The 21203-nt window shown below is 30.2% G+C and overlaps 1 long non-coding RNA gene across 1 annotated transcript; it reads right to left on the reverse strand.

Annotated features, from left to right (window-relative positions):
- Positions 1 to 7416: 7416 nt before the first annotated feature.
- Positions 7417 to 15444, reverse strand: LOC107448594 (uncharacterized). The gene is made up of 4 exons (XR_011636852.1): positions 15327 to 15444; positions 15158 to 15175; positions 12464 to 12565; positions 7417 to 7537 (listed from the first exon to the last, which is right to left on the reverse strand). It is a non-coding gene; the product is annotated as an uncharacterized lncRNA (long non-coding RNA).
- Positions 15445 to 21203: the final 5759 nt, after the last annotated feature.

Below are 21203 nucleotides of genomic sequence, written 5' to 3' on the forward strand. Positions count from 1 at the left end.
TTCTCACTGCATACTATTCGCAATTAAAACTCTCTAATTTGCTCGATAAACTCTTGCTTAGAGGTCTAGCAGTGAACTGATCGGACAACCTATTTGTCAAATACCTATTTGTTGATAGTGCCAAGATGAACCAGTTTTCAACATCTTAAATGATTTTCAATCAAATTTAAAAAGTGGAAATGTGATTTAACATAGCTCAAAAAGCAGTCCAAAGAAAAATTTTGGTATGGCATAAACGAAGAAATTTTTGCTATCTCATATTGTAAGTAAAGTAAGTAAAGCAAGTAAAAATTTTTAAAAATTCTATTAAGTTAGTCTATTTAAGTAAATATCTTTGCACTTAGTGTTACAAAAACACAAATATAGTCTTTAACAAATAAATTTTTGCTGACATTTTTTGTGTAATTTTGTTGAAATAAGAAATGCTTTGACCAAATTCACACTAAAACTTCATCACCACTAACAAAATAAAGTGAAAAGTGGCTGCGAAATTTTTTTTTTCTAAATTAAGTTTTAAAAACACAGCTTTTTTCAACTTCCACCCCTGGTAACTAGCATTTATGAAGTTAAAATTTATAAAAATGAGAATTATAGCATGCACAGTAACTTTTATTCATGGTATGAAGTTGTTATTCTCTGATTTAGAACATTTTACTAAGTGATGTTTCTTTTTAATACTTTAGAAAAATGTAGCAAACAAATAAAAAAAGATAGACTAATGTATGTGCTTTGAAAATCTGTTGACTGCTACTAAAAAAAATATGTTAAGAGATAAGAAATTTCATAAATAAATGAAACTCCCCTCTTGAGAAAAATATAATCAATGCTTGAAACTATCAAATAAAGTAAATAGTAATAATTATTGTCAACATGTAAAGAATCCAGTACTTTTTATTAACAATCTCACTATTTTAAGATCAGTAATTGGTCTATTCAAACATTCATGATTTTTAATTAAAATAATCCTTTCTTTAATCCTTAAATTTGTAATTTCGGTATCCGTGGCATTTTATTATTCCGAAAAGGTCTATCTCCTGAGTGGTTGAATATAATATACACAATCACTAAAAAAGAAAGCCCCATTCAGCAAGTGAGATATTTAATTGTCTCAATGTTTATTTTCAAGAAAACAAAAATTACTGAATAGTATACTGTCAACTCAGAACAAATCTCCGAGATCCAAAAGATACATTCTTTCATAAGATTTTATAAACACTTTAAAAGATACAGAAAAAAGTATACGATATTCACACAAAATTATATTATGATTTCTCATGTATTTATATTTCAAAACTGATAAAACAATACAGAACTAAATTTAGTTCTGTATTGTTTTATCAGTTTTAAAATGATGTTAACATCTACGATGTTAGATGTCAACATCTACGAAAGCGAGATTGTCGTTCTCTGACTATAAGCAAACGATCGAGGTTCAAAACTCGTCTGCCTGGTTTAAACCTACCTCAGACTAGGTTTAACTTAGACAAGGCTGAACTAGGTCTTTAGAACCGCGTTTTTCCTTGAACTTCGTTCTGACAATTCAGCCACGGTTTCCAGTAGAACACTGAAGTTAACCATCACTGGCAGCCGTCAATAAGCGGGTGGATGACCATTTTGATTGGCCTGCGTAGGGACCCAGGGTGCGCGGTATGGGTTCTCGTTAAACAGTTCTACCGTAGAGTGCTCGACTTCGCGTAGAAGGTTGTCGGTCTACCAATTACTTGGATACAATTGTAATTAATTACTCATATTGTAATTAATTGTAATTACATGATATACCAAAATGCAGATCGCTGCTGTTTAAGTGTTCAACTTTATTTTGCTGCTCAGAAGCTATCGCAGAAAATATGTAACATTACAGCAACCCTATGTCGGAATTTTCTTTTAATTGTTACGAAATGTTTGCGTTAAAAACATTTTTTTTAATAAAGTAAAAATATTGCAATATCACAAACCTTTCATCCTTGAAGGATAAAGAATGATTTAGGAAGCTTTTTTTCAAAAATATTGTCACTTGGGTTAAAAAAATAAAAAAAGAGCGAATGGTAAACCTTGTTTTAGTATTTTTATTGTAATTGTTATGATAAGGTAGACAGATACAAAAACCGAAAAGCTTTTTCTAGGGAAACGAAATGTTGCAAATACAAACCTTTACAACAAAATAATAATAAATAAAAAGTCTTATGCAGGATCCTCATTGAAGGGAAAGAAAATTTATTAACATAATACCTAATTTTGTATTTGTTTTCTAAGGTCCTGTAATACTTTTATGCAAAAATTTTATTTTAAGACTTTCTGTAGTCACCGATTGGATTTAAGAAGTAAGGAAGATATTTCTTGTCTATAAGCTTTTTATACTGGATAAAACAGCTCAAATTACGCGTTTAAGAAAATGGATGCAGTTCAAAATGTGTGTTTATGAGAATGGACCTAGATAAAAAAAAGCGTGTTGAAGAAAATGGATACGGCATTTGATTATATTTTTCAAACTTCTCTTATTAAAAGTGTTCTTTTCTAAAGAATAAACTAATTAATACAAATAAATTTGTAATGTGATATCGTCTGCTTTATAAAAACACCTACTACATTTTCTTTAAAAACTATTCCATTTTTAAGCATTCAAATTAATTGACTATAATGTAAATGAGTATACATGAAAATTAGTATTTTAAAAATAATACCTATGTAATGCTTTTTTAATTCGTCAGATACAAAAAAATTGCTATGTCCCAGCCTTCTCAGCTTTTTAATTCATCTGTAATTAAATCAACTATTTATTGAAAATAATTTTTATTTATGTGGTTGTGAAAGTTGTGTTATATTTGATGCATAGCAAAGCTGATATACAGTTTAAAAATTACTTTTGAGTAAGACATTTTAATGTTGTCCCAGGATTTTTTCCACTCTGTTACAATAATTATTGTATTAAATTATTATATTAAGTATGCAGAAATGGGTCCTATAGCTTCCTGAATGGTATATTTTTAGATAAGGCAGCCCTTTTAAAAATTGCCATATTGCTGTATTAAAAAAAATAATGAAATTTTGACAATGTAAGGATATTTTATTCCCTTTCCCCTCTGTTTCTAGAAAAATTGCACTAAAATTACAATCCCAGTGTTCATACTTTTGCTATAATTTGTCGTTTCAACTTACGTACGTTTTGACGTATTGTTGACGTAAACACTTAGGTAAAAATTATGTACTTATTCCAACCTAGTAAAATGTGGTTAGTAAAATATTCTTTAAAAAATGAATTTGCTTACATAAAATTTCGATTAAATTTTCCGTTTTTTGGATAGCTGTTTTTTGCTTCGAATCGACATTTTAACCTGCATAAATTTTGACATACTTTTGACATAAATAATATGTAAAAATAGAGCTCTCATTCTTACTTAATATTAAGGAAAAATATGCGCAAAATAAAGGAATTTATTTACTTACAATTTTACCTTTTTGGCTAACCACTTTTTGTTATAATTCGACTTTTAAGTTTTATATACATTTTACGAATGCTTAGAAAAATTTAAAGGTGTAATATACGTATTTTTGAAGTAAAACCGATGGGTCTCTATTATATGGAGTATTTTTATATTGAGATCAAATTACACTTTTCGGTTTTCAGTTTTCTTTCTCTTTTTTTTCATTCTTTTTTAAAGGTGTAATATACGTATATTTGAAGTAAAACCGATGGGTCTCTGTTACATGGAGTATTTTTATATTGAGATCAAATTACGCTTTTCGGTTTTCAGTTTTCTTTGTCTTTTTTTCATTCTTTTTTTATTTTTATTTTTGCAATTGAACCAGTCCGAGTAAATTGACTTGGAATTTTTCTTCCCCTTCTGTTACTCTTCTACTCCTCTGTTACCATCCTGATGGTAACTTTTATTTATTGACTTTTATTTCTGAGCATTTAATTTAGTGTTTCACTACATATTACGTTTATTAAAGGAAATAAAGATAGGTATCAATATAAGTGTGACTAAAGGTCAGTAATTTGCAATGCAAAAAAATTTAAAATTTAGCTTTACTAACAATCGCCTTCCTTTATTTTTTTATTATTTTTTTTTGGAGCTCGGCGATGCTGTTTTTAGAGAAGTTAAATAAGGAAAAATGCAAATTTTTAATTTTTTTAAAGTTTGAATAGTTATATCTAGTAGAAGTATCGATAACTCAAAAAAGTTCTGGGTCGCAGAGCTTCCCTTACGAAAATTTAAGGTATATTTAAGGTTGATTTGAGGTGTTTTTGAGGTTTCAAGGTTGATTTGAGGTATATTTGAGGTATATTTAAGGTTGCTGAGAAAACAGCAATAAAAATTATGCCTCGTAGAAGGTTGTAATTAAGGTCTACGAGGTTGTTTTATATATACTTCAGCTTATTTTGAGGTTGTTTAAAATCAACCAGGCCGATGAGGTGATTTTTAAGGTATATACCTTAGGAAAATTTGCCATAGAGAAGCCTATGGTAATCTATGGCAACCTATGGCTACCATAGAAATTTGTATGGCAAGATACCATACGCCTATGGTTACCATAGAGATTTGTATGGCACAACACCATAAGCCTATGGCTACCATAGAGATTTGTATGGCACAACCCCATAAGCCTATGGCTACCATAGAAATTTATATGGCAAGATACCATACGCCTATGGTTACCATAGAGATTTGTATGGCAAAACCCCAAAAGCCTATGGCTACCATAAAGATTTGTATGNTGGTAACTTTTATTTACGAACTTTTAATTTAGTGTTTCACTACATGTTACGCTTATTAAAAGAAATATAGGTAGGTATCAATATATGAATATTAGTATGATTATAAGTCAGTAATTTGCAACGGAAAAACATTTAAAATTTAGCTCTACAAACAGCCTTCCTCTTTTTTCTTCTTTTTTTTTCTCTTGAGCACGGCGATGCTGTTTTGAAAAAAGTTAAATAAAGAAAAATGCAGATTTTGAATTTTTTGAAAGTTTGAACAGTTATATCTAGTGGAAGTATCGATAAGTCAAATAAGTTCTGGGTTGCTGAGCTTGTCCTAGTGAACTTTAATATTCAGTAAAAAAAATATAGGGAAGCTGTTGTTATGCCGATGTTTCAGCCCTGTAGTGAGCTGATATAGGGATGCTAATGTTTCTGCCCTGTAAACCAAGACTTTCAGGGCAAAAAAACGCCAAATAGTGAATTCTTCTCTACTTTTGTCAGAGCATGACTGAAAGGCAACAATACTCCATGGAAACTAGTGCCTGTCTATAACTAGACAGCTATATACTTATAACACAGCTTGACAAAACTTAGAGGGTGTTGTTGCTTTTTTTAGATGAACCCCTTAAAGCATAGTTACATTTCACTTTTAAGGAAATAGCCTTGAACTTTGAAATTTTCTGTAGGAGAGGAAGAAAAAAAATTAAAGAGCTGAAACTTGCGCAATGTTTATTTTTCCTAATCTACTTCAATATTTAAAAAAAATTCAATCTAATTAAAAACTACAACCATTACACATTGTCTGAAGTTCAAAATGATGACTTTTAAGCGATATATATAGCTGATTAATTGCTTTTCTCCTTTAGTACCCAGATGGAATTCAGATATTATAGTACATGGAGATTCTAAAAATATGCATTAATTAATTGTTAGTCTCTACTGTATACGGTTCAGAGATTACTCGGGATAATTAGATTAGTGATTAAATTAAGGGATATACTATGTATTGTATTTAGATTCATTTCATCATTATTTTATTTTGTACCAGCTGAATTCCCGTGCTTGGTATGGCGTGGAAAAAAAACATCAATTAATCAGTACTAAAAAACACCACAAAATTGTGCACAAAACTTTCTGACAATTACCAACACAAATAAAAAAGCTAAAATGCTTCCAATGTTTTATTTATTTACTTATAATTATTTGGTGCCCTTTTCAGTGACTTTACGTTGTTAGATTAAGCAAAATACATTTCTAGTAGTTTATCCCATTAAAATAAACATCTGGCATAAAGCTGTTGCTGAAGGCAACTTATGTTATTTCAAATTTACCACAGTCAAGCTACATTCTCCAGTACTTCTACCTTTGAGGATCCGTATGATATCTATCATAAGATTTTTAAAAAAAATTTACAATACTTGTGCAACTGTAATCATCATCAAATTTACTCAGAAATCGCGTTGCACCTATATAAGAATATATGTGGTACCTACTGTTAAAACTACGTCAATTACCATGGTGCCAATAGTTTTTATAACTAAAATTAAGCATCATTGAATTTAATAACAATATCGCCATTTTTTACGGTTCCCTGTGAAGAATAAATGCTTATTTTTATTTTATTTCCATTGTTTTTTTCTTTATTGCTTCAATTATTCTTTCTTTTGAAAATTTTGCTGCTCTTAAGCTCGTTTCTTTCAGAGAAAGTTCTGTTATTTTAGAATTTTATATTTTGTATATTCTTTTACTAATGAATTTTCTCCATTAATTTATCTTTTTATTTCAATTAATACCTATTACCAAAATTAATTAAGTATCATTGACATCAATAATAGTTTGCCTATTTTTGAAACTCTCGGGAACAAATTAATAACATTTCTGCATTAATCTTTCCTTATAGTACATAGCTTAGTGTTTTGCTTCAATTATTGGGGTCTACAATAATATTGGTGTTTTTTATGTTTATTCTCAACGAATTCATTCCATTTATCCATTAATTTTGCTTTTAAGTACAAATTTTTTTATTTTAATTACCATGGATGATTTTAAATTAATTAATTTCCTAAAAACACATTATAAAATTATAACTATAAACAAAATTAAGTAATTAACACTTGGTTTCAGGTTACCTTACGATTAATAATTTGTTGAAGTGGTTTGCCTGCGCTACCACAATCACCGAATTCATTCCACTTATCCATTAATTTTGCTTTTCAGTACAAAATTTTTTATTTCAATTACCATGGATTATTTTAAATTAATTAATTTCATAAAAACATGGTTTAAAAGTATAACTATAAACGAAATTAACACGTGGATTCAGGTAACCTTACGATTAATAATTTGCTGAAGTAGTTTGCTAGCGCCACCACAATCAACGAATACTATACAATTAAATATTACAGAAAGCACAATGAACTTCTTCGAATAAAGTTATAAGTTGAAAAATTACTGGTATTGTCTTTAAAATATTTAAAAATAAATAAATAAATAAATAAAACACCGAATCGTCTGTAGCATATTTTGAGATATTGCTTACGCTAAGCCATGGAGAAAATACCTTTTTTTAATTATCTCTGAATTTAAAATATAGCTAAAAAATAAAAATCGTGCATCGTAATTTTTTTACAATTGTACTTATTTAGATCCAAGTTGAATGATGTATTTTTAGATCTTAATACCCGCAATCTGGTATACAGACATACAAACAGACAGACATACAAATTTTTTATTTTTTTAAATGTGTAGAATATTAGATTTATTAACATAACACTCAAAACAGAAGATTATATCATTTTTGTCTTTCCAGCATTAGTCCGTGATTTTTGCCATTAGCTGAAAAAGAAATGCCAGAATTATAAAACAAATTTTTCATTGAGTACTCTTACAAAGATCAAATATGGCCATGGCTGATTGTCACCCGGGGAAAAAAATCTGTTGCCAAAACTATTTCCTTTTTAAATTATTTTTCAGAAATAAAATATCCATGACGATCGCTATTTATTAACGTTTATAATGTATACAAGTTTGCTAACTGTTACGCTTTTCGTAAAATATTTTAAAGTGTGGTGAACCACTAAAACCATCCAGAATTTGAGCAAACACTTTAAAAGAATCATCAAAGATGCAAACAGCTGTTCCGCTTAATGCAAAAGTTTTAATAAATTGGTAGTGAATTTATATTCTTTTATTAAATTATTAGCTTCATAAATTCATAAATTTAATTTAAAATAGTTTTAACCACCACTTCCAATAATAACCAAGTATATATATATATATATATATATATTCAAACTCCAGCATGAAATAATGATCTGGGAGGGAATAAAGTTGAAAGTTATGTAGCTACTAATAAAAATAAGTTTACATAAGGCCATTGAAAATCGGCTGTTCTAATATATATACTGGTTTATACTGTGAAACAAATGGTAGTGAAGCCTCCTTTCCGAGGGAGCTTATCGATCCGCCAAGTGAGTGTAGGTAGCGGATTCAAATCCTACCGTAACCTCTAAATTGTACTTATGATTTTCAACTTGAAAATGAATTACAAGCCTTCCTTAAAACAAACAGATAAGTGTGCATATGAAGATTGAAGTTGTCAGCACAGAATAATTCAGATACTTACAACGCTTTAGAGCGCTTTTTCATTACACGACACGATACCGACAGAATTGGAAGACAAATGGGTGAATGGCAATGTCGTTGCCGGATCGTTCAAGCAATTGTTTTTTCACTTGTCCGATATCGTTCGTCCGAGAAATAGAAATTCTTGTTCTTTCTATGTTTTGAGCTTGAGTGAGCAGTTGCTTGTGTTCTGTTGTGATTTTTTTCTGCAAACTTTAAATATGCCGGATGATAATCGTCGTCTCAAACTTCTTACTTTATTTTAGAAGAAACTTAAATTCAAAGAAAAAACTTTACTTTAATAGAAAATCTAAAAATTCAAAACACTTTATTTAAAATCAAAGTAGTCAATCGGATTTCGGTGGAAAATGGGCCGATATAGAGTTTTACATATATTCGAAACAGTCTCTTTTCTTTCTTCAGATGCTGTTGCCATATGAACTCTGATAAATAAGATTCCAAATGATGTCTCGCTGTCCCCCTATGTCTTTTGTTCCTCCATTTAGCACTGCCCCTTATTCTTTCAACTGTTTGTGTATTATGAACTCCTGTATCAGGATTAATAAAATGTATACATATACCTAATTGCAAAGGTATTTGTATTTATGATAAACCTTAGCAAGTAGGAATCATTCTATTCTCTTTGTTTGATAACCTTTCCAACTGTCAGAATAAATTGTGCTGCCATCTAAGCCCCACTTGCTGATCACACTGTCTTAAATTACATTTCCAAAACGTACGTTTACCAAAATAAAGTTTCATGTCATGGGAATTGGTACATTTTCGTTTTTTTTTGGGGGGGGGGTAAAATATTTCGCTACTGAAAAAATAAAATCGCATCTTGTTCTGTTTTTGGCAAACCCCAAAGATGCATTTTCGTAGCATTAAAAATGGCGTCAGAAATCAGAAAACAAGGCAACAAGGAATCCAAAAGATAACTGCATGCGAAAACGGGGTTGCTGTGTGCGAGCAACAGGATTGCTTTTTATTGGCGCATTAGCACAACTTCTGCAACAACGTAAGTACCCACGAAATAAATGAGGCAAGATATGTTGAAGAAGATTTTTATGTGCTTTTCCATAAGCTACAAAAAGTCCCAAATAAAATTTTTAATTACGTCTGAATGAGAGAAACCAAGAACAAGAGCGATGTTTGAGGAATAATTTTTATATGGCTTTTGAGTTGGCGTCTGCTCGCTAATTTATGTCTGTAATCACTTAACATTACTTAAATTCTTTAAATGTTTTAAGGTATTAACGTTTTTTATAATCGAATTAAAATATTAGTTTCATTTAGAATAATCTTTTTAGATGATTTTTTAAATGAGTTTCACCAAATTTATCTTATGAAGCCGCTCTATCATGTTTCAAAAAATGTTTCAGTTGAATCAGGGAACAGATTTTTTATTATTCAATCAAGCAGAAACCAGTAGTTAGATCGAATTCTGTTTGAAATACATAAGGGTCGTTATTTGCCTTCTTATCAAACCATTACTGTTATAAAAAATATTATCTCTTCATTAAAGCATATAATGAATTTATAAAAATTTTCAATAAAACTTTTATGATTGTTTAAGTCTTTCAACCTCATTATAATGTAAAAAATGCTACATCATAAAATTAAAAATTCATAACTAGACATGAGAATACATTATACAAAACTTTTATTTTAAAATTTTACATTTGACAGGATCAAATAAACTATTAAAATTGATTAAAAGAATAAAATAATGATATCAAAAGAGGAGATGAAACAGAAAAGATACACAATAACAAATAAAATCGCCATGATTTGAGGAGAAACTTGCTTGCCTAACCAACATTTGATTCCGACAAACGATATCGCCTTGTCGGATACGACATAATCGTTATCGTATCGGTGAGTGAAAAAGCACTCCATTTGCTGACTCTATGTCGTTCGCCGACAACCGGATCCGTTTTGTCGTTATCTTGTCGTGTAATGAAAAAGCGCCCTTTATGGTCACTATCTTTTACTCTGTATATGAGTCAAAATTTTAATAGCGGTAACACCCAAAATTTGATATCATAATTTTTACTTTTTTTGTTGTTTATTAACGAGTATATATTGTACAAAATAATAGCCCAAAAAGATTTTTTTTTTATTTAATTTATTTTACAAGATAATAACAATTAAATTTTGAAGCTGTCTTTAATTAAAAAATAAATATCTAATGATAGAATGAATGGATTTTAAAAAAATGTGTCTCATTTTACGCGGAAATAATTGAAGTTTTTGATAAAATAATTATAATAAAAGAAATGTTTAAAAAATTTAATTTTTATTGCAAAATTAAGTTGTAAAATGAAAAACAAAAATGTTGTTAATGTCGTACAAAGTTCAAATAAAATCCATTTTAAGGTAAATTTTATTCTGAACAAAATGGTTTTTCAAAAAAAAATGGATCGCAATTACATAAAAAGTTATAGCTTTTTTCGCGAAACGCTGCACCGCGGCACGCTCTGCCACTCCACTCAGCTGATCGCTCAATTGCGCTGTATCAGTTAATTTGGAGGGAATTTAAAAACCTCAACTAAAGTTTCACAAAATAACAAACATTGTATTAAATAATAAATTCATAATTTATAATTTTAGGTGAATAATTAGTTATTTATAATTTATTTGCATAATTTTTTGAGGACAAACTTGGAACTAGGAGAATATATTTTACATAAATTGCATTTTTCCAATGCCGACTTCCTGAGGCAAAGTAGTCAAAATTTCAATTTTTTTGGCATGATTTTTTTCCTGGTTTAACGCATTTTTTTATCTCTGTAATCAAATTCTTGCCCATTTCAAATTATTTAGATTGTTTTGGTCTTTTCTCCAACACATCAAATAAGAAGTTTGCCGTTTTATTACCAGCCTCATCAGACACTTTCTGCTGCTTCGATATATCATTGAATTTTTGCAAAATTCGCTTTACTTTTTTCAAATTTTCTTGACGGTCAATATTCTTAAAACAAACGCTTGGAGCTTTCTTCGCAGCGTCAAAATCACACTCCTCATCCGAACAATTCGATACCATATTTTCGTTATTTTCTAAAATCGACAAAACATTTTAATTATTAGAATTATCTAATTTGAAATTAATATTTAAAATTATTTACAAATTTACGAATAGAATTACTTTTTTCATGAGCAATTATTACGGGTATATTTTTCTGAAAAATTGTCCGACTACACGAATCGCATATGAATTGATTTATTAAATTTGAAAATATCAAACTCCAATTTTTTGTCACAAGCTTTGTAGACACTTCGATTCTTTAATTTGTTCAGCGGGTTGCAGCAATAGTTCACCATTTCTTGATTTTATCTGTAAGTTTATAATTAAATTTCGTGATAAATATACAAATCAAATTCTTAGAATTAATGCATTTCTTAGAAATGTAATTTTATGTTTAAAAAAACAATAATTATTATTAAAGTTGATATTACTAAGTTAAATAACAATTGAAACTTACTTTTTGATAATTATTATCAAGCAGATCAGCATTCCGAATTACCTTAACAAACGCTAGTTACAATTCGAGTATAAACATGAAAAAATGCGCAGCTCATGAGGTAATCAGCGCTGACCACAGAGTGAGCCGTGGTGCAGCGTTTCGCGAAAAAAGCTATAACTTTTCATGGAATTGCGATCCATTTTTTTTTGAAAAGCCATTTTGTTCAGAACAAAATTTACCTTAAAATGGATTTTGTTTGAACTTTGTACGACATTAACAACATTTTTGTTATTCATTTTACAACTTAATTTTGCAATAAAAATTAAATTTTTTAAACATTTGCTTTATTATAATTATTTTATCAAAAACTACAATTATTTCCGCGTAAAATGAGATACATTTTTTTAAAATCCATTCATTCTATCCTTAGATATTTATTTTTTAATTAAAAAGAGCTTTAAANTACCAAAGTCTGATGGTAAATAAGATCTAAAAGAATTTTGAACGCCACTACTAATACATATTTGAAACATCTACAAAATGTTCGATCGTAAACTGACAAAAGTTCTTATAAAATATCTATTTGTTTTATAGAATTTACGACAAAACATCAGAGGTTAGAAATGACATGGATGGTAAGTTAATTGCAAAAAAGAAGAAAATTTCTTACTTTGGCAATCCTGGAGATTTCACGGAAGACCGGGAAAAACGGACTGCAGAATTGGTGCGAGTGCGTTGAAAAAAGGTTCCAGAGCTTTTTGGATAAAACCAACTGAGTAAAAATTAATATGATTAGTAAATTGATAATTTGAGCACATTTAATAGCATTTAAGTATGAATACATGTGGCGCTGCAATTAACAACTATACCAAGGAATAAAAATAGTTATTTTTTTTTAGTTTCTATATCTGCATTTTTCTACAATTAAAAAGAGAAGAAGGGATACTGATGATTTTCTCCCAATATTTAGTCATCCTTAAAATTCAACAGATGGCAATCCAATCACAGTTTTTGAAAAAAAAATTACATAATATACCGTTCTTTCCTCTTGATCTTCAATGATGAATAAGAAGCAATCACGGGGGTTGGTGAGCGAAACGAACAGAAACTCATAGTATCTTAAATAATACTTAGTAATTTCGATAAAAATATTATGGTAGATTGAAACTTGCTAGACAGAATTAATTCATTTAAGAATTATTTTACAAACTTGTTCATTTTACAACGAGCTGGAAATGATATTAAGTGTATAAAAGAGTATAACAATAAAAATAAATTCTAATAACTAATAATACATCTTTTTTGCAATGATTTTTACATTTACTATTACTATAAAGTTTATTTTTGCAAAAAAAAAAAAAAAAAATTTATGAAGTTTGAACGCAACTCTTCTTTTAGCCAGAATATTAATTTCTTATAGCAAACGACATCCCTTCCCCGTCATTTAAATGGGGAATTTTCCAAACAAGCCACCTGCGGAAATTTTTCCTTTCGACCAATCAAAAGTAGTCTCTCTCTTGATATCTCTCTTCTAATCTATACAAAATCGCCGAAAGAGATAGATCACGGGACAGAAGGAACTCTAATGATGATGCTTTGATGTGTGAGATGAAAAAGTAGAGCGGTACGCTTATTCTACTATATAGTTGAAACATCGATTTTTGCAGCCTTAATAATTTTTGAAGTTAATGAAGTTTTTATACTCTCAAATATATTTCATTTCATTTGTTACAACTGTGATTAAGTCGTGAGTTTCAAATTTTTTCATGGTATTTTTTCCTACGGAAAAAAAAAACGTTATCGAAATTGTAATGATTTTTTTTATCAGTTTTTTCCCCGATCGACACAAGCAGTCCTAAACCAAAAAATATATTAATCACATATTTATTGTAGTATTACACTGTTATTTACATTATAAGTATTTATTACGAAATACGAAAAAGCGCGAATTTTGTTACTACTAGAAAAATCTTTCTAACCAATCGAAAAAAGTTGGAATCTCTGTATATGTGAGAAAAAAATTAAACTTTTTGAAAGAAAATTCAAATATTATTTAAAAAAAGTTTCAAAAAAGCGGATTCAATCACTTTAAGTTAACCCACAAGTCTAAACCAAGTGAAATTATTCTGAACAAAACCGAAAAAATATTTAAAACACCTGGAGGAAGGGAATAAACAACGATTAAGTTACTCGATATTTGAAAAATTATAACACTCAAGTTTTCTACGATTCTTGAATTTCGTTATTTTTTCATGCTGCAGGAACAAACTCTATATAAACAATTTTTCATTTAGGCAGTAAATTTTACATAGCTAAACACTTAGGGCACTTGGAAAGCTTTTTAGAAATGGTGACTTAATTACCCCATGTATATTTTGAATCAAACAAAATGAGAAGTTCTATCCAGCATTAATACCAGTCTATTGGATGGAGATATTCAAATACGATCAGATTTAGAATTATAATGGTATCAAATGAAAAGAAAAAGCTTTTAACTTCCTACGTTAATTTTAGTCGAGGCAAATTTTCCACGAGTGAAAGTGATACAATTTTTAAAAGCTTCAGGCATGAGCTTTGAAATTGTTTTGCCATGTGAAATCTTCTAAAACATTCACATTCGCTGCTGAAAGAAGGATTGTTTACCTAGAGTTAGTATAGAAGTGCTCGCATTATTTTGTTCTGTACCTGTATAGAAAAGCAAAGACTCCAAACGAACAAAAATTGATTTATTTCAAACTTTTCAAGGAAATGACGAGTCAATCACTTTGATATTTTATATTTTATAACAGTCGTTGAACAACCTACCCAATATCGGGCTTACGACTACTGATGTCCAACTGTGTAGCCTTGGAATTTTGAACCCAATCCAGAAGACAAGGGAACTTCTGGATCAAGTATTGGGGAGAAATTCGCCATCATGGAGGACTTTTTGATGGAACTAAGCAGCATTTGCGTTACATGAGGAGGAAAGCCACGAAAACCTCCCACGGTAAACCAGAAGGCAAGGAGACTCTAACCCATGATCGGACTACCACTGAGGGTATTTTACGTCAGCACTATGGTCAGCATCAGGTGCGGAATCCGTATCGACCAGCCATGGCTGGGATTCGAACACTTCATTGGAAGACTAACGCTCTACCACCTTAGCCGCCACGGATTAATTATTTTAATAATGAAATTTAGTGCATTTGTATGATGAGAGTCAGAAATGCTGGACGCAATAGTGATTTGGTGGAGAAACAGCAAATTGTTGATCGCCAAGCCATCTCCTACCTTTTTCTGCTCCTTGGGTACATCATAAAGAATAGCTATACAGCAACACATATTCGGAAATTTCATTATACGAGGAAACAAATATACTTACGAAGGTCACCCACGATAGCTACAATAAGAATAAAAAGTAATCAGATTAAATTTAATGCTATAAAGATGCAGGTGAATGATTTTGAACTTGAAGGAAAATAGGACATATCGAGAGAAACAGGCAATCCATGACTGAAAATGTGAGCTTTCGAGGAAAATAATGTACTTACGGGTCAAGTCTGTCAATTTTGCATCGTCGTTACCTACAATAAAAAAAAGCAATCAAATTAAAAATAATGTCATTTACAATTTTTGATCCAGCTCAGTTATTACAAACTTGGAGAGCAAATTAAAAGAAACGAGAATTTTACAGCAACTCAAAGCAAGAATTGTCCTAGAACACCGCTTGGGATGTTTCCTCATTATAGACGTTGTAGGAACTTTTTGAACCAGTACTTTTATTTGCCTAAATTGTCTTAGTTTTATGTTCTCGAAAAAATATTGCTAAGATTTGCATTTAAGCAGAGCCCGTGTTTATTTTTTTAGAGTAATTAACTTACTTAGTGAGCTCTGCCAGTTAATTAACAAATCTTTAAACTACACTAAAACAACTAGCTTAAATCTATTTGAAAGCTATTTTTGACAGTAGATATTGGAAAACATTAAATTAAGATAATTCAGATTTGAACAAAAGTAGAGATTTAAATGTGCAGGAACAGTCAGCCCATAATTAGAAAGCGGCCACACGTGCTGTAAAATCTTTGAACTTGGTTGTTACAACTCTATTCAATAATTTCCTTCCAAGTTTGCAATCGTTGAACTGAATAAACCTTGTATAAGTGTTGGAGTTGAGAGTAAAATTTTTAAGAAAAGTGTAGATGAAATTAAAATTGCCTCTTGCGTTTAATAAGAAAGCGTTAAATGAGTTTGTAAATATCTGAAATTATTTGCGAATTAAACGAAATATGAGCTTGAATGCTTGAATTTATAAAATGAAAGTTATTCCAATGAAATTGAAATCAGCATCATGAAATATTTTACTTCACCTGATATTCTTGACATTTACACCGGCGCTTTTAGCTTTCATTGCTTTTAAAACATGTTTTTAATTACCTTAATTTTTAGTTAATTGGCTTTTAACTGTTCACCACCACAATCATTTGGCAAAATTTTACTGAATTTTTAGGTTTTTAACTTAAATATTTAATGTAATAATTTAACTTTTTATCTCCGTATACCCCCCTGGGTGGGTTGGAGCTCTACCTATCTTACCTTCACCTCATAAAACTATAGACTATTATAATCCTAATATGTGTCAAAGTGTTGTCTCCGTACCCATAAAACCTATAACAGGATTCCCAAGAGTCTGACAAACTTAAAAAGCAGTGATTAAAACAGAAAAAAAAAACGCTAATATTTTAATATATTTGTGTCCAAAACTTGATAATATTTTTAAAGTATATGCACTACTGACCATTAAAATTGCAGAACCAGGAAAACATGCGAATAAATGAGAGCTAATTAATAGATACTTAAATTGTAAAAAACAATTGCGAATTAATTTTTTAAAGAAATCAAGGGCTTATTGCTTCAAAGAAATTAGTACAAAGAATTGCAATGTTGGACCACGATATCAGCATTTATACACTTATGGCATTTTATTATCAGAATGACATCTTCTTATCAGAATGTCAAAGTTGTATCTTACTATTCGAATTCTCAGACCACACATTGCTTAGAGATGAAGAGAACCTGTTGTCAAAGACAGCAAACTGTTCTGTAACAGAGAAGGCTAGGACAGAACGATCAATACGCGGTTGTGCATAATTCTACTGAAAATTAGAGTTAAAGGCATCTTATCGAAGATAGGACTGAGACACGGACGTAAATACGATTTAAATAAGAAAGTTATCGTTCTCAAAGTTATAGGATTTTATCTAATAACCGTCGTTGAGCTGCCGACCCAATTTTGGGTTTACGACTTCTAATGCTCAAATCCGTATTCTCGTAATTTTAAACCCCATCTAGAAGACAAGGGAACTCCTAGTTCAAGTAGTTAAAACAATTGTAAAACACATTTTTCAAAGTGCTCAACAAAAATTCGAAGTAATATTACCCAAGAATTGTTTTTGCTCCAAACGTATGTAACATTTTCAAATTGGCTTATTAATTTTATTTTATAGCCCTCGTTGAACACAACCTTCGCTGAGCTGACCCAATTTTTTAAATTTACGACAACCGATGTTAAACTCCGTAGCCTTGTAATTTTAAATCCAATCTAGAAGACAAAGAAACTCCCAGTTGAAGTATTGGGGGTTATTTGCCTTCATCGAGGTCTTTTTGCTGAAACTAACCCACATTAGCGTTACATGGAGAGGTAAATCAAGAAAACTTCTCACGAGTAACCTGGCGACAAGGGGACTCTAACCCACGATTCGTCAACCAATGCGGATATTTTACGTCAGCACTGTGATCGGTGAGACCCGGGTGTTGAATTGATATCAACCATCTATCCCTGAATTTGAACCCTGTTCATCTCAATGGAAGGCTGGCGCTCATCGTCAGAGAAAAGAATATTGCGCCATTTATTTCTTCTCAAGTTTTCATGCACTGTTGCTTACTTCCTGCGAGTGCAAAATCTAGAAATCACACTTTGTGAAACTCTAATGGCTTCTGACACTTCGGCTTGTGTTTGGCCTCCCTTTAACCAGTCAACTATTCTCCAAACTTCTGATTCGGTTAAATGACTTCGTTGAGATATCGCGCTCATCGAAACAACGCGCCTACTGAATGTCGATCATTCTTTTCTGCTTCATATTGCATTAAATTGAAAGTTAAATCAAATTCGCTGCCATTAAAGCGTGTTCTTCGACGTAAAACTCAAAGTTTGCATATTTCAAAGTTTGAAAATAAGAGAAATTTGCATTTGTGACTCCTTTCTTCCATTTTATGCAACAACAAAAAGAAGTTGCTGATATCGTTATTTTATACAAGACTTATAATATCTTTTAAATGTTTTGAGCATTGTATTAAGAAACGTTCTTGAAAACTATATGAACCGTAACTGCAACATATATCAGAAACGTTTCAGATTTTTTTAAAATTTTTTTGCGGTGTATCTTTTATTGCATAGACTAGATACAGCCCAAAACCGCGAATTTAACTGTCGGACATAAAACCAAATTTAAAATCCTAATAAATATATTAAATGTTTTCAAAAAAGTCTTTTAATCATCAATACCTTCAAATTTTTTTATATACTTTATTTATAAAGTCGAGTTTCCTCCAAAAAAAAAGGTTGATTTTTTCCCCGTTCCACTGCCGAAAAAAATTGAGAACCGCTGGAGTATTTCTCGGAAACTTTGACGAGACAGACTGCACCGCTATTTTTAACATTGACAAATGAATAACAATCTGATACCAACTAAAATTATTTTCTTGCCAATCGAATATTTATTTGCTTTGATATTGGATGGTTTTTCAAGCATAAATCCATCCACCTGAGAGACCTATTAAAGTCAACTGGAATATATGTGAGTTGGATATATTTATTTATTTATTTATTTCCAAAGGCAGGCCAATTTAAAAGAACAAAAAGGATAAAATAACAAGAAAAACAAGGTAAAAGGAGATAAATAGAATAGAATGCATAGTGACATGCTTAGCCCATACGGGCCCTAGCCTCCCAGTAGCGTCCACACACAGTAGTGGAGATGAGTGCGGGACAGACGGAAATATGGGGCAAATCCATGTCTTCCCCAAGGCGACAGCATTTAGGACAGTCAAAAATGTCGAGTTGGAAATATTGATTTATATTTTATTATTATTTAGTATAACAGTTTCGCACTAATTAAAAAATTTCAACAGGAATAGTTTTTAACTTACAAGTCATAAAAATAACTGATAAAAGGCACCATTTGGCAACGCTAGAAAATTTTATAAGCAGGCGGTCGTAGCCTTGATAATTTTTAGCTTTGCAGCGAGTATATGTAGATAGATAAGGAAACATACTTATTTTAAATAACTTTGCTTTACTGGATTTCTTTCAAACTTTGACTTAATACTAAGTTATAAAAACTTTAAGTTAAACTAAACATTTAATTGAAATAAAATATAGATAAACACTATCACAATATTAATAGAAAAATGGCATGTAGAAAAATACATAAAAAATAATTATATTTAATGTATAACAACAGCTGATATACTTACCATCGCCTGTAAAAAGGAAAACAATTAATTAAAAAAGTGAATAATAATAAAAATATTTCTATTATAATAACGAACGAAAACAATTATTATATAATACATTATGAGCTTATATTCAAAAAATTTTATGGACATTGTGTATATATTTAAATAAATTCATAAATTCATTATTATTAAACATTAACGCAGCATTAGAAAAAATAAGACAAATTTTTAAATAGTGCATTCATAAAAAAGTTCACTTCAAATATAATAATCAGGCTTTCTCGTGTTATTAAGGAGTTCGTACACAACAAGAAAAGTTAAAAAATTGGTCCTGATTTAATTGATTTAAAAATATTAAATTTTATTAAGTTTGAAATTACCAGAATATTTTATTTTGATGCTAAACAAATATATGTTATTCCAAAGATCACAATATTCACAGCAAATAATTAAAATGCAATGCACTAACAGCAAATAATTAAAATGAATAGGCAAGCGCCAACAAGCAGAAACTTAATAAATAGCAATCTCATTAAATCATCACAATATGAATTTCAAATTTACAATGAAGGCTAATAGATCAGTGTTTTAGAGCAGTGGTGCGCAAACTTTTTTCGACTGCGATCCCTTTTGTAGAGGAAAAATTTTGGGGACCCCTAGAGATAAATGTTCACAAATACGNCCCATAATTAGAAAGCGGCCACACGTGCTGCAAAATCTTTGAACATGGTTGTTGCTACTCTATTCAATAATTTCCTTCCAAGTTTGCAATCGTTGCACTGAATAAACCTTGTATAAGTGTTGGAGTTGAGCATAAAAATTTTAAAAAAAGTGTAGATGAAATTAAAATTGTCTCTTGCGTTTAATAAGAAAGTGTTAAATGAGTTTGTAAATACCTGAAATTATTTGCGAATTAAACGAAATATGAGCTTGAATGCTTGAATTTATAAAGTGAAAGTTATTCCAATGAAATTGAAATCAGCATCATGAAATATTTTACTTCACCTGATATTCTTGACATTTACACCGGCGCTTTTAGCTTTCATTGCTTTTAAAACATGTTTTTAATTACCTTAATTTTTAGTTAATTGGCTTTTAACTGTTCACCACCACAGTCATTTGGCAAAATTTTACTGAATTTTTAGGTTTTTAACTTAAATATTTAATGTAATAATTTAACTTTTTATCTCCGTATACCCCCCTGGGTGGGTTGGAGCTCTACCTATCTTACCTTCACCTCATAAAACTATAGACTATTATAATCCTAATATGTGTCAAAGTGTTGTCTCCGTACCCATAAAACCTATAACAGGATTCCCAAGAGTCTGACAAACTTAAAAAGCAGTGATTAAAACAGAAAAAAAAAACGCTAATATTTTAATATATTTGTGTCCAAAACTTGATAATATTTTTAAAGTATATGCACTACTGACCATTAAAATTGCAGAACCAGGAAAACATGCAGATAAATGAGAGCTATTTAATAGATACTTAAATTGTAAAAAACAATTGCGAATTAATTTTTTAAAGAAATCAAGGGCTTTTTGCTTCAAAGAAATTAGTACAAAGAATTGCAATGTTGGACCATGATATCAGCATTCATACACTTATGGCATCTTATTATCAGAATGGCATTATGGCATTTTATTATCAGAATGACATCTTCTTATCAGAATGTCAAAGTTGTATCTTACTATTCGAATTCTCAGACCACACATTGCTTAGAGATGAAGAGAACCTGTTGTCAAAGACAGCAAACTGTTCTGTAACAGAGAAGGATAGGACAGAACGATCAATACGCGGTTGTGCATAATTCTACTGAAAATTAGCGTTAAAGGCATCTTATCGAAGATAGGACTGAGACACGGACGTAAATACGATTTAAATAAGAGAGTTATCGTTCTCAAAGTTAT

This window comes from Parasteatoda tepidariorum, chromosome 5, assembly GCF_043381705.1.
Source record: "Parasteatoda tepidariorum isolate YZ-2023 chromosome 5, CAS_Ptep_4.0, whole genome shotgun sequence".
Classification (NCBI taxonomy): Eukaryota; Metazoa; Arthropoda; class Arachnida; order Araneae; family Theridiidae; genus Parasteatoda; species Parasteatoda tepidariorum.